This window comes from Grammomys surdaster, unplaced genomic scaffold (genome assembly GCF_004785775.1).
Source record: "Grammomys surdaster isolate TR1022 unplaced genomic scaffold, NIH_TR_1.0 143, whole genome shotgun sequence".
Lineage (NCBI taxonomy): Eukaryota > Metazoa > Chordata > Mammalia > Rodentia > Muridae > Grammomys > Grammomys surdaster.
The window spans coordinates 97,668-108,171 of record NW_021604601.1 but is presented as its reverse complement, the minus strand read 5'-3'; the positions used below and the strand labels follow the sequence as shown (position 1 = coordinate 108,171).

Genomic DNA, 10,504 nt, shown 5'->3' with positions numbered 1-10,504 from the left:
TAGTTTTTGTGTGCCCTCCCCACAACCCTGTTGTAAGGAACTAAAACATTACATCTGGTGAACAGCAAAAATTTCACTACACTTTAAATGCAGAACACCTATGAAGTAGAGGAATCTTAGCTTTTTAAACAGAAGCAGATAAAAAAAAAAAGATGCAGGACTCCTTCAGTTCCTCACTAGTCTTAGAAAAACTTTGCAGAATACTGCTTCACACTATAAAAAAGAAAACATATCTTGCATTAGAATCCTTCGGCTTCTGCATACTGCTTCACACTGTTCTGCAGCAAATACTGTGCGTTCTGTACCTGGTCCTGTGTTCCTGTAATGGCAATGATGGAATCTTCAGATTCTTCTAAAGGTTCATCAGTTTTGATTGATGCTCCAGACTCATGACAAATTTGTTTAATCCACTGACCACTTTTGCCAATAATAGATCAAGCCAAAACCTTGGGAATAGTTACTTATGTAGCGATAATAGGCCCTCCAAGATCACTGTATGAGCTACGACACCCTTTATAAGAATAATCATATCCAGAGCCACCATCTGGTTCATAAGCCACTTGCCATTCTGATGGGCTCCATGTGTCAATTGGAGAGTCCCAAGTTTCATTAGCACTAAACTCAACCATGCCATCACAGGGGTCTTCAGGCCTTCCTCTTCTGTCTGAAGCCATTAGATCTGTCCCTCTGGGTGGTGGTGGAGGAGGAAGAGGAAGATTCCTGGCTCTGCTGCCACCCCAGTCACCTCGACAAGGAGGAGGTGGAGGAGGTCCTCAATGAGGGCTCATATGATCATAATCTCTTCTAGAAGGAGGCATGGGATGCCCAACCCTATCAGGAGGCATTCTATCAAAACCCACTTCTTCCCTCAGGGTGAATCCCACAGGAAGTCATCAAACATCATTGTAAAATCACCATAATCATAGGTTTCATCATAAAAGTTGGGATCAAAAGGTTGTGCATGTCTTTTGGTGGGAGACTCAGATATAAGGTCAAGGATGATCGTGATGCATTCTACCACACTATCAGGTTTTCCTCCAATAAGAGCGACTCTGTCAGTAGAATGAGGGCAGCACTCCTAGAAAAGCTTGATTGTTGTCTGAGTGTTTGCTTGATGTTCTTCGATTTTAGCACGTTTAATACCAATAATTCCTCCTGCCAGACACTGATGAATCAACAGTCTTACCTCACAGTCAAAGTCACTTCCTTTATAACGTGGGTACTCTTCCAAGGTAGGGATGCTTTTCTTCAGAATTTCTCCAGTCATCTCAATATCAAGCACTGATACTCAGTATGTGCTCGGGCCACTGCTATCTGACACTGAGACACTGGCATTGTACTGTATACAGAGAGCCTTAATATTCTTGCCTCCTTTTCCAATCGCTGCCCCAGCATTCTTGCTCTGAAGCAAAATGCGCAATTCAACTATCTCATCAGTATTTCTAGATCTTTTAAAGGCTTGTTTCTCTTCCATATATTCTGCAAAGCATTTACCAAATTCACCATTGGTTTCAGTGTTGGGGAAGGTTTCTTCTGGCTGTTCAGTCTCCATTTTCTTGAATTAAAGGGATCCACCAATGGGCTGCAATCGAGTGGGAGAGTAGCATGACAGCGTTGTCCATGCAGTGGAGAAGCAGAGAATAATGCCATCTGCAGCTCTGTTGCCTGTAGCGCCCTCCTCCTTTCTCCTATGCCTTTTTTTCCCAAAGGCCTGGATGGCATGGGTCATCTACACATGGAAAGGATGGGCCAGTCTGTGTAAATATTAGTGGTCATCCCTGCGCTGGCTGCAGAATCCTGTTAAGGCGATTTGTTGAGCATATTGTCTACTATGGACTTACCCAGAAGAGGCCCAATTCTATGACTTCTGTGATAGTCAGATCTTGTACCACAAAGGCATGTGTCCTGACACCAAAAAAATGACTTTGAGGGTTCAGACTGTGTGTAAAGCATCAATGTAAACTCTGACAAGGTCTATAGCAATCACTCTAATGTACAGAAGGTCTACCACTCTCTGATTGCATTATCTGAGACCTAGTGGAAAGTTGTTTACTTGAGAACTTTAAGGGTCTGGAAGGCTTTGATGTTGATTAAGTTTGCTATTTGAGAAACTAACTTTGTAAGGGTTTAGAGAATCACGTCCCTAGGTTACTGACCCCTGGGAGCTTATATAAACCATGGAAGAAGGAAGAAGGTCTCTCTTTACCTGCTTCTCTCCACCCTTGCTAATATGTTCCTTTATTCACTGGCATTGGAATCTACTTTCTTGGAATTCTTGCATAGACTGAAAACTAGCTGAGACACCCAGCCTCATAAACTGGATAATTATTGGATTCTTGGTCTTTCAGTACATAGGCACTAACATAGGATTGGCTACACTATGGCCTTTTAAGTCATTTTAATAAACCCAATATATATATACACATTTTATGTAAATAATATATATATATACATTTTATGTGCATACATACACATATATGTATGTGTATGTATATAGGTATATATGTAGTTTGTGTGTGTGTGCTGGCTATTCTTGGTTGTCAACTTGATTACAATTGGAATTAACTAAGACCCCAAAATGAAACAGCTGAAAGGGATTTTGGATTAATTAGAAGTGGAAAAATCTATTTTAAATAAGATATTTAATGTTGGAAGGTACACTTTTAATCCCAATGTTTTGATCTGGGAAAACCCACCTCTAATATAGGCCACACTTTCTTCTAGAAGCTTATATAAGCACATGGAAAAAGTATACTTTGGCTATTTTCCTGCTTGCTCTGGCCTTGCTAGCCAGTACATTCCTTCACTGTCATTAGAGCCTATTACTTCTGGATTCTGATACTGAAGACCACCTGAGACACACAGCCTTGTGTACTGAGCAACTTCTGGATACTTGGTCTTTCCACACATAGGCAGCCATTATTGCGTTAGCTGGACCTCAGCCCACATGTCTTTCTAGTAAATCACCTTTCTATATAAAGACATTCGTTCTACATGTTATATTACTCTAGAGAACCCTGACCAACACACCTGTCTGTGAGTTCGAGCCCCGCCTGGTCTACATAGTGACTTCAGAGCAGCCAGTTCCACATAGTGGAACCTTGTTTTAATAAACAAACAGAAAACAAACCACTGGTAAAGGGACAGCTCTTCAGGTCCATCTACCTTTCTCAGACAGCTCAGGCCGATGTGTCCAAAGTGGTTTGAGTCATCCTACATCCATCATTAATCAAGAAAATGTCCATATGGCCTTGTTCTTGGTTTCCATCGTAAGTTAAAGGGAAACTTAACACAATGTCCAGAGTTATTGGCGTCCTGCAGATGAAAGAGGAAGATGTCCTCAAATTCCTTGCTGCAGGAATCCACTTAGGTGGCACCAACCTTGACTTTCAGATGGAGCAGTACATCTACAAAGGGTAAAGTGACCATATCTACATCATAAATCTGAAGAGGACTTCAGATTTATGGGAGAAGCTGTTGCCTGATTGTTGCCATTGAGAACATCAGCATCATCTCCTCCAGAAACACTAGCCAGCAAGCTGTGCTGAAGTTTGCTGCTGCCACAGGAGCCACTCCAAGTGCTGGCCACTTCACACCTGGGACTTTCACTAACCAGATTCAAGCAGCCTTCAGGGACCCACAGCTTCTAATGTTGACTGATCCCAGGGCTGACCACCAGTCCCTCACAGAAGCCTCTTACGTCAACCTGGCCACCATTGCTCTGTGTAACACAGACTCTCCCCTGCGCTATGTGGACATTGCCATCCCATGTAACAACAAGGGAGCTCATTCAGTGGTCTGATGTGGTGGATGCTGGCCCAGGAAGTACTCCACATTCCAGGTACTGTATCCCATGAGCACTCATGGGAGGTAATGACTGATATTTACTTTTACAAAGACCTGGGGAGATTGAGAAGGAGGAGCAAGCAGCTGCTGAGAAGGGTGTGACCAAGGAGGAATTCCAGGGTGAATGGACCACACCAGCTCCTGTGGTTACTGGTGCTCAGCCTGAGGTGGCCGACTGCTCTGAGGGTGTGCAGGTGCCCTCTGTGCCCATCCAGCAGTTCCCCATGGATGACTGGAGTGCACAGCCGGTCACTGAGGACTGCTCAGCAGCTCCTACAGCGCAGGCCACCTAGTGGGTTGGAGCCACCACTGAGTGGTCCCAAGCTGCTCTGCAGACACCTGAGCAAAGCGAAAAAGTGGAAGGAAAATAAAGTTCCTAAAAGCTGAAAAAAAGAAAAAAAATGTCCACAAACATTCTGACAGGCCAATCTGATAGAGGCAGTTCCTTAATAATCAAGGTTCCCTCTTCAATAGCGACTCTAATTTGTATCAGATTGGCTAAACATAACCAGAACAGACCCTCTGAACTGAAACAAAGCAAGCAAGTTCTTGGAGAGAGTCTTACCTCTGGAAGAGCATGGGATCCTTTTATAGCAGTAAAGAAAAAATGATCTGTCCTTGCTACCTAGCTAAACATACTTCTAGCACCAGAGCTCACATGGGGGAAGGAGAGAATGGATTTTCACAGGTTGTCCTCTGAGTTCACACACACCAACATAAGCACACATACATGCACATGTGTGGGCAGACCCTTACACCCACACACTTACAAATCAATCAATCAATCAATCAATCAATCAATCAATCAATATGTTTTTCTTTAAAGGAAAGGACCTAGAGGAGAGAGTGCAACCCCAGGCTAGAAACTGCTGAGCATGGAGGGATGTCACCATAGGGAGAGCTGTAAATCACCTCGAAGAACATCTTCATCACTGTTCTATTGCTGAGAACAGACACCACAACCAGGCCAACACTAGTATTATCCAAGCAAGTTGTTTGAAACTGAAACTGTTACAAGCCTCCATCACTTGTTTCTCATACAACCTGAATGAACATGTCACCCTTGTATGGCCCAAACACTTGTGTGGTTCAGCTTCACTCCCTGATGGCTAAGCTTTCAAACATATTAGCCTATGAGAGATGTTCATATTCAAACTACCATAAAGGGAGACTGAATGCCTGAGAACCAGAATGGGATGAGGATTGGCCTTTGTGGGGAGGACCGATTCCTGGACACAGGTATATGAGTCAGGAGCCATCGAATAAGGCATCAAACAATGTTTGACCACCATATGTTTTCTTTTTATGAAATAGAAACACGGATTTGAGTGTTAACCTAAGAATAGTTTACAAAATCTTCCAAAGAGGGAAAAAATAATGTCCCCACAAAATTCTCAAAACTCAGTTGTCCTATAGGGAATCATGGGACTAGGAGGAACAAACTTGTAGAATTGTACCATTGAGCTACAGGGTCTTGGCTACTAAGGAGTGTCTCTGGTAAGAAAGCAGAGGCCAAAGATAGCAAATTCAAACAAGAACTACTTGGGAAGATGGCTCAGTTGATAAAAGCACTTGCTCCTGAGCATGATGATTTGATGGCTTGTTTCATGTCAACTTCACACTAAAATCAATTGACAGGAGGGAACCTCAACAGAGAAACTGCCTCCAAATGATCACAATCCTGGGCTCAGGACAAGCCTGGATGGCACTTTCTTAATTAACAGTTGATGTACGAAGGCACAGCCATTTTGGTTGGTGTTTCCCGTGAGCTTGTGGTCTTGAATGCTGTAAGAAAACAGACTGAACTAAGTGTTGGGAGCAAGCCAGTACAGTAGCACTTCTCCATGGCCTCTGTATAAGCTCGTGCCTCTGTGTTGCTGCCCTGCTTGGATTTCTGCCTGGCTTCCCCTGGTAGCCTGTGCCTGGGGATGCATAAGCCACATAACTGTGCTCTTCCCCAAGTTATTTTGGCCATGGTGTTTCATCACAGCAATAGAAACACTAACACTCATGACACCTGAGTTCTAGCCCAGAACTCAGTGTGTGTATTAGACACTTGGGAGAGGAAACAGATCTGCAAGAGGCTCCCAAGAGCAGAGCAGTGAAGAATCTGGATGCAGCATCTTGCCATGGACAGATGACTGCACAGTGGCAGGCTTTGTAGCTTGGTTGCAAATGAACTTGGGAGAACTTGATAGGTTTCAGTTCAGATGGTTTCTAGTGACCATTTGTCCTGTGAGAGGAGAAGATAGACCCAATCTCCCACATTAGTGTGAGGAGGTGACTGAAAAGGACCTCCACATGCCCTGTAATATCAGTGTGATAAAACATTGAGACAGATAATGAATCTCTGAATCCAGTAAGATCCAGGACACAGGCTGACTGCAAACATGGAGGGTCAAAATGTGTACCAGGTAGAAAAGTGGGCACAACTAGGTCCTAAGTGTGTGCTTAAAAAGATCTCTTCAGAGAGATGAGTGTGAGGTCTGTGATATAGCTCAGTGGATAAGAGCAATGGCTGATCTTCTAAAGAACAAACGGGGATTCGAACCCCTGAACCTATGTGATTGCCCCCAACTCTGTAACTCCTGTTCTGATGTCTACTTAAATCCTCCAACAACACTGAATATACATGGTGCACAGACATTAAGGCAGGAAAGAGCAGACAAAAATAAATAAGTAGATGTTTTGTAAACACTGTTGGATTAATCTGATAAAGGACATAAGAGGGGGGCAGGTGCTCCTTAGGGAGGGGGAAGGAGAATAGTACAGAAGGTGGGAGGAAGGTAAAGAACAGCAGGATACAGTTGATCCCATGGGGAAAAAGGTCTGTTTAAGGAAGGGAGGGGGAGAAAAATACAGGAAAAGGAGGGAGAGAGGGAAATAACAGTTTGGGTGCTGAAAAAGCCACAAAGAGTCACACTATTGACTATGTACGAAAATGAACAAGCAAGAAAACAATCACATTATAACACACGTAATTCAGTACAGAAATATATATGTGTTTTCTTAATGGACTTTTTTCACTGGGGCTGATAGCACTCTCTCCAAGAGAATCTTAACAAAACCCCAACACTACATAAGACAAGTCCTCTTTAAGTTGTCAGTCAGGGCTGTCTAAGGAGACTCCAAAAACATTCAGCCTATTGCTGTTGCCCTAAATAACTAGAATGTGGGTATCTATTGCTGCAGACACCATGCTTGGCAGACATGGGGTCAGGAAGCTCCTTAGCTGGAACTGACATGAAGCCTCCTCTCTGAGGATTTTAACACTACCTAATGTACTATACATGCTTCCAAGAAGTGAAGTAACCAACAGTCTTACCCACATAGCATACCTATGAAACACAACAATGACCAGCATGGCATGATACCCCTAAGGGTACAGTAGTGGCATAAATACCTTGGGGTAACCACAGCTTTCTGAATGAACTTGAGTCTTGTTCAACAAGAAGGATACAGTGTCTGGTTCTGGGAATCTATCTAACCAATCAGTGCTAATATAATCATGGTTATTGGAGGAGAATCTACAACTACCTAACTAAACCAGCATCATCCCTAACAACAATTAAAGAACATTTGTCTTCAAACACACAGACAATTGTAGACTTCATCACTTCTTGAGAAAACCCCTTTACAACAGAGACCACTACAGAAAACCACACAAATCATATGCAGAGCTGTGGAGTCCAGGCCTGTCTTATTTAGGATTTCCATTGCTGTGAAGAGATAGTATGGCCAGGGCAACTCTTATAAAGGAAACCATTTAATTTGTGCTGGTTTACAGTTTCAGATGTTCAGTTTATTATCATCATGGCAGTAATCATTGCAGTCTCCAGACAGACATCATGCTGTAGAAGGAACTGTGAGTTCTACATTTTGATCTGAGTGAAGCCAGACGAGGCTCTGTATTCTGCAGACACCCTTAGGAGGATCTCTTAAGCAATGCATGGAGTCTGATCACAGGGGAGACCCAAAAAGGCTACCCAGATAGTGACTGTGGGACAGCGTAAGGGTATCCTGGTTCATGGTTGGGCATATGCCTAGAACCCCGAGACTCTACGTGACAACCAGCAGGAGTTCAGCTTACCCCCAGAACCCAGGGTCCTGAAAAGCAGTCTAGTCTCCATAGAATTACATTGTTCATTCACATAGGCCATTGCAGCCCCTCCCAAAGTGCACAGGTAGAGGGTGTGACTAGAGGCCTCAGGCCCTAGGGATTTACACACTAATGAAAGTCAGAGGGTGGAGCAAATTAAGCATGCCTCCCCAGATCCTCCACAGATCCTGTCCCTTTCTTCCTCCCTATATAACTCAGGACTGCCCTGAGTTTTATGGGGGTACTTCCAGATTCATCCACCATCTGCCATGACAATAAACCCTTTTGGAACCAAGGACTTCCTTGTGTCATTGGGGCCTGCCACCACCAAAGCCTCCAGGCCGCTGGAACCATAGAGGTTTCTCCTGCATGTGGGACCCACCACAGCGTGGAAAGCCTCCGGGAATCCACCACCGCAGTGGTCTCTATTTTTTCCCACATTTGGCGCCCCACGTTGGGCACAGACACCCTCAGACTTCAAGAACTGGGCTGCCCCAGTCTGCTACAGAACAAGCCAAGCTTCCCGCCCTGCTTGTCTGATGCTGTGAGAAATCAACTCAATGAAGATTCTGTGCTTCTCCCATGCTGACTGAAGCTGCAGCCGATTAATCTCTCACCTGGAGGACCTCTGCATTCCAGACACGAGGACCCACATCTTCAAGCAAGCTGCCAGGCCACCGAGTCTGCTAAGCACATACAGTCTCTCCCACGGGTGCTGCTAGGGTCGCTTTCTTCCTCCCCCCCCCATTTTCCCAGCTGTTGGTTGTTTGGTCGAGCACCCACATGCCCCCATCTCGTCCTTCAGTGGCCTCTCAGCTGTCTGAGAGCCCAAGGGCTTGAGATCAGTTGGTCTCCAGCCAACTTCTGGCCTGGAGATCCCCAATCCAAGAGCTCTGCACCCCCTCTGAACCAGAGTGAGAATTCTCCATGCTGGGCGGACCCCGCCTCGCTCACCCAGTGTTGCAGGGAATAAACTCAGCCAAGATCCTGTGTGCTCCTGCCATGCTGAGCTACGACATCATGGCAGATGCACGGACCCACAATACAACAGAGACTCATGCCCGTGCATCCCCATGCATGGGCCTACATCGTTCTCTATAGGTGGTAGAGGATTGGGGCAAAGCCAGCTCCAAGAGTACCCCCGATGGCGCCTGCCAAGAACCTCTCCATGGAACCATGAGTAACTCCAGCCTAGTCCACAAGACTAGGCGGGTCTCTCTCTGTCCCTTCCTCTCTCTTTCTCTCCCCACGTGTTTCAGGCCAGAATTTTCTCTCTGACTCTTAGCTACCACTAGTTCCTGCCTAGCTCAAAAGACTAGGTCTGTCTCTCTCTCCCTCTCCTCCATGTGTTCTGCAGTTCAAGGGCACCATGGCAACGGCTCCCTAGCCTCCACTCTGCTCATCCCCTAGCTCCACAGAAAGGGCTCCTTCATAGCAAACAGCTGTTTCATGCCACAGCACCTGCCTTAACTCTCGTTCTAAGACTCTTTCCCTTGGTTGAGAAATTCCCCTTTCGTTTTGAGTTCTCAGGAGTGCCTACTTCAGTCTTTCAAGAGCTGCCTGCTATTGTAGATTTCTTTCTTTCTCCCCAAGTGTTCTCCAACTTAACAAGATGGAGGTGATTCCCTAATCTCCAAGCTCTGCCCCTCCCCCAGGCATCAGCCTTTTGCACTCTGCCTGCTAGCTTCTCAGAAACACTGGCTCTAAACTCTAGTCCTCAGTGATTTTCCCTCAGGGGATCAGTCTTTCACAGGCTGCCTGCTAGCCTTGTGTAGACTTCCCCCACTCCTCTGCCAGCCCAGCCAGCTTGCCTGAAGCAACAGGCCCAGCTCCCTGCTTGCCCCCTTCCACACTTCACCTCCTAAGTCATTTGTGGCCAGCTACAGCCCAGCAGGTTTGCCTGATAGCAGAGGGTCTGAGACTCAGTCTACTCCCTTCGCCCCTGTGTACCTCACAGTTTTTCTTTCTCATAACTAAAAATTCCAGGGTGAGCCATGAGAAACTGCTCGCTTCCTGCAAGCTTCTCCCAGGAGCTGCTGGCTACACTCCAGCTTCCACATGTCTCCCCGCCATGGCTGAGTTTTACACAGTCTTTTACTCCTTCTGACTCTCCTATCAAACACCTATGTTTCTTGCTTTGAACTTTTCTTCAATGTTGGCCTTTTTCTTCTCTACATTTAAGATTCCTAAGAAAAACAAATAGGGAATACCCTGGGCTCTCTGCTAGAGCACCCAGCCACCACGTGGTAGCCCAGCCACCACATGGCAGAGCAGGCCCCTCCCCCACTGCTTCTAAACCCACCATTAACGTTTTCTTCCCAACAGGAATACTCACAACAATGTTCGTGCTTTCCCACCATTAATGCCTTTCCCCCCAACAGGAACACCTAAAACAACAGTGTTCATCCTTTTCAACCCAAAATTTTTTCACTTTTTCTTTAAATGTCTCCTTTTCTCTCTAACTCATGATATATGTCCAACATTTTTTTCAATTTTTAAGATTTCAAGGTTCAAAAGCCATCTAATCTACTTCCACAGGTTAAATCAACTATGAGATTA

The 10,504-nt window shown here is 45.2% G+C and overlaps 2 pseudogenes; one reads left to right on the top strand and one right to left on the bottom strand.

The window, feature by feature from the left end:
* Positions 1–239: 239 nt before the first annotated feature.
* Positions 240–1,552, bottom strand: LOC114618621 (annotated as a pseudogene).
* Positions 1,553–3,294: 1,742 nt separating this feature from the next.
* LOC114618555 lies at positions 3,295–4,217 on the top strand (annotated as a pseudogene).
* Positions 4,218–10,504: the final 6,287 nt, after the last annotated feature.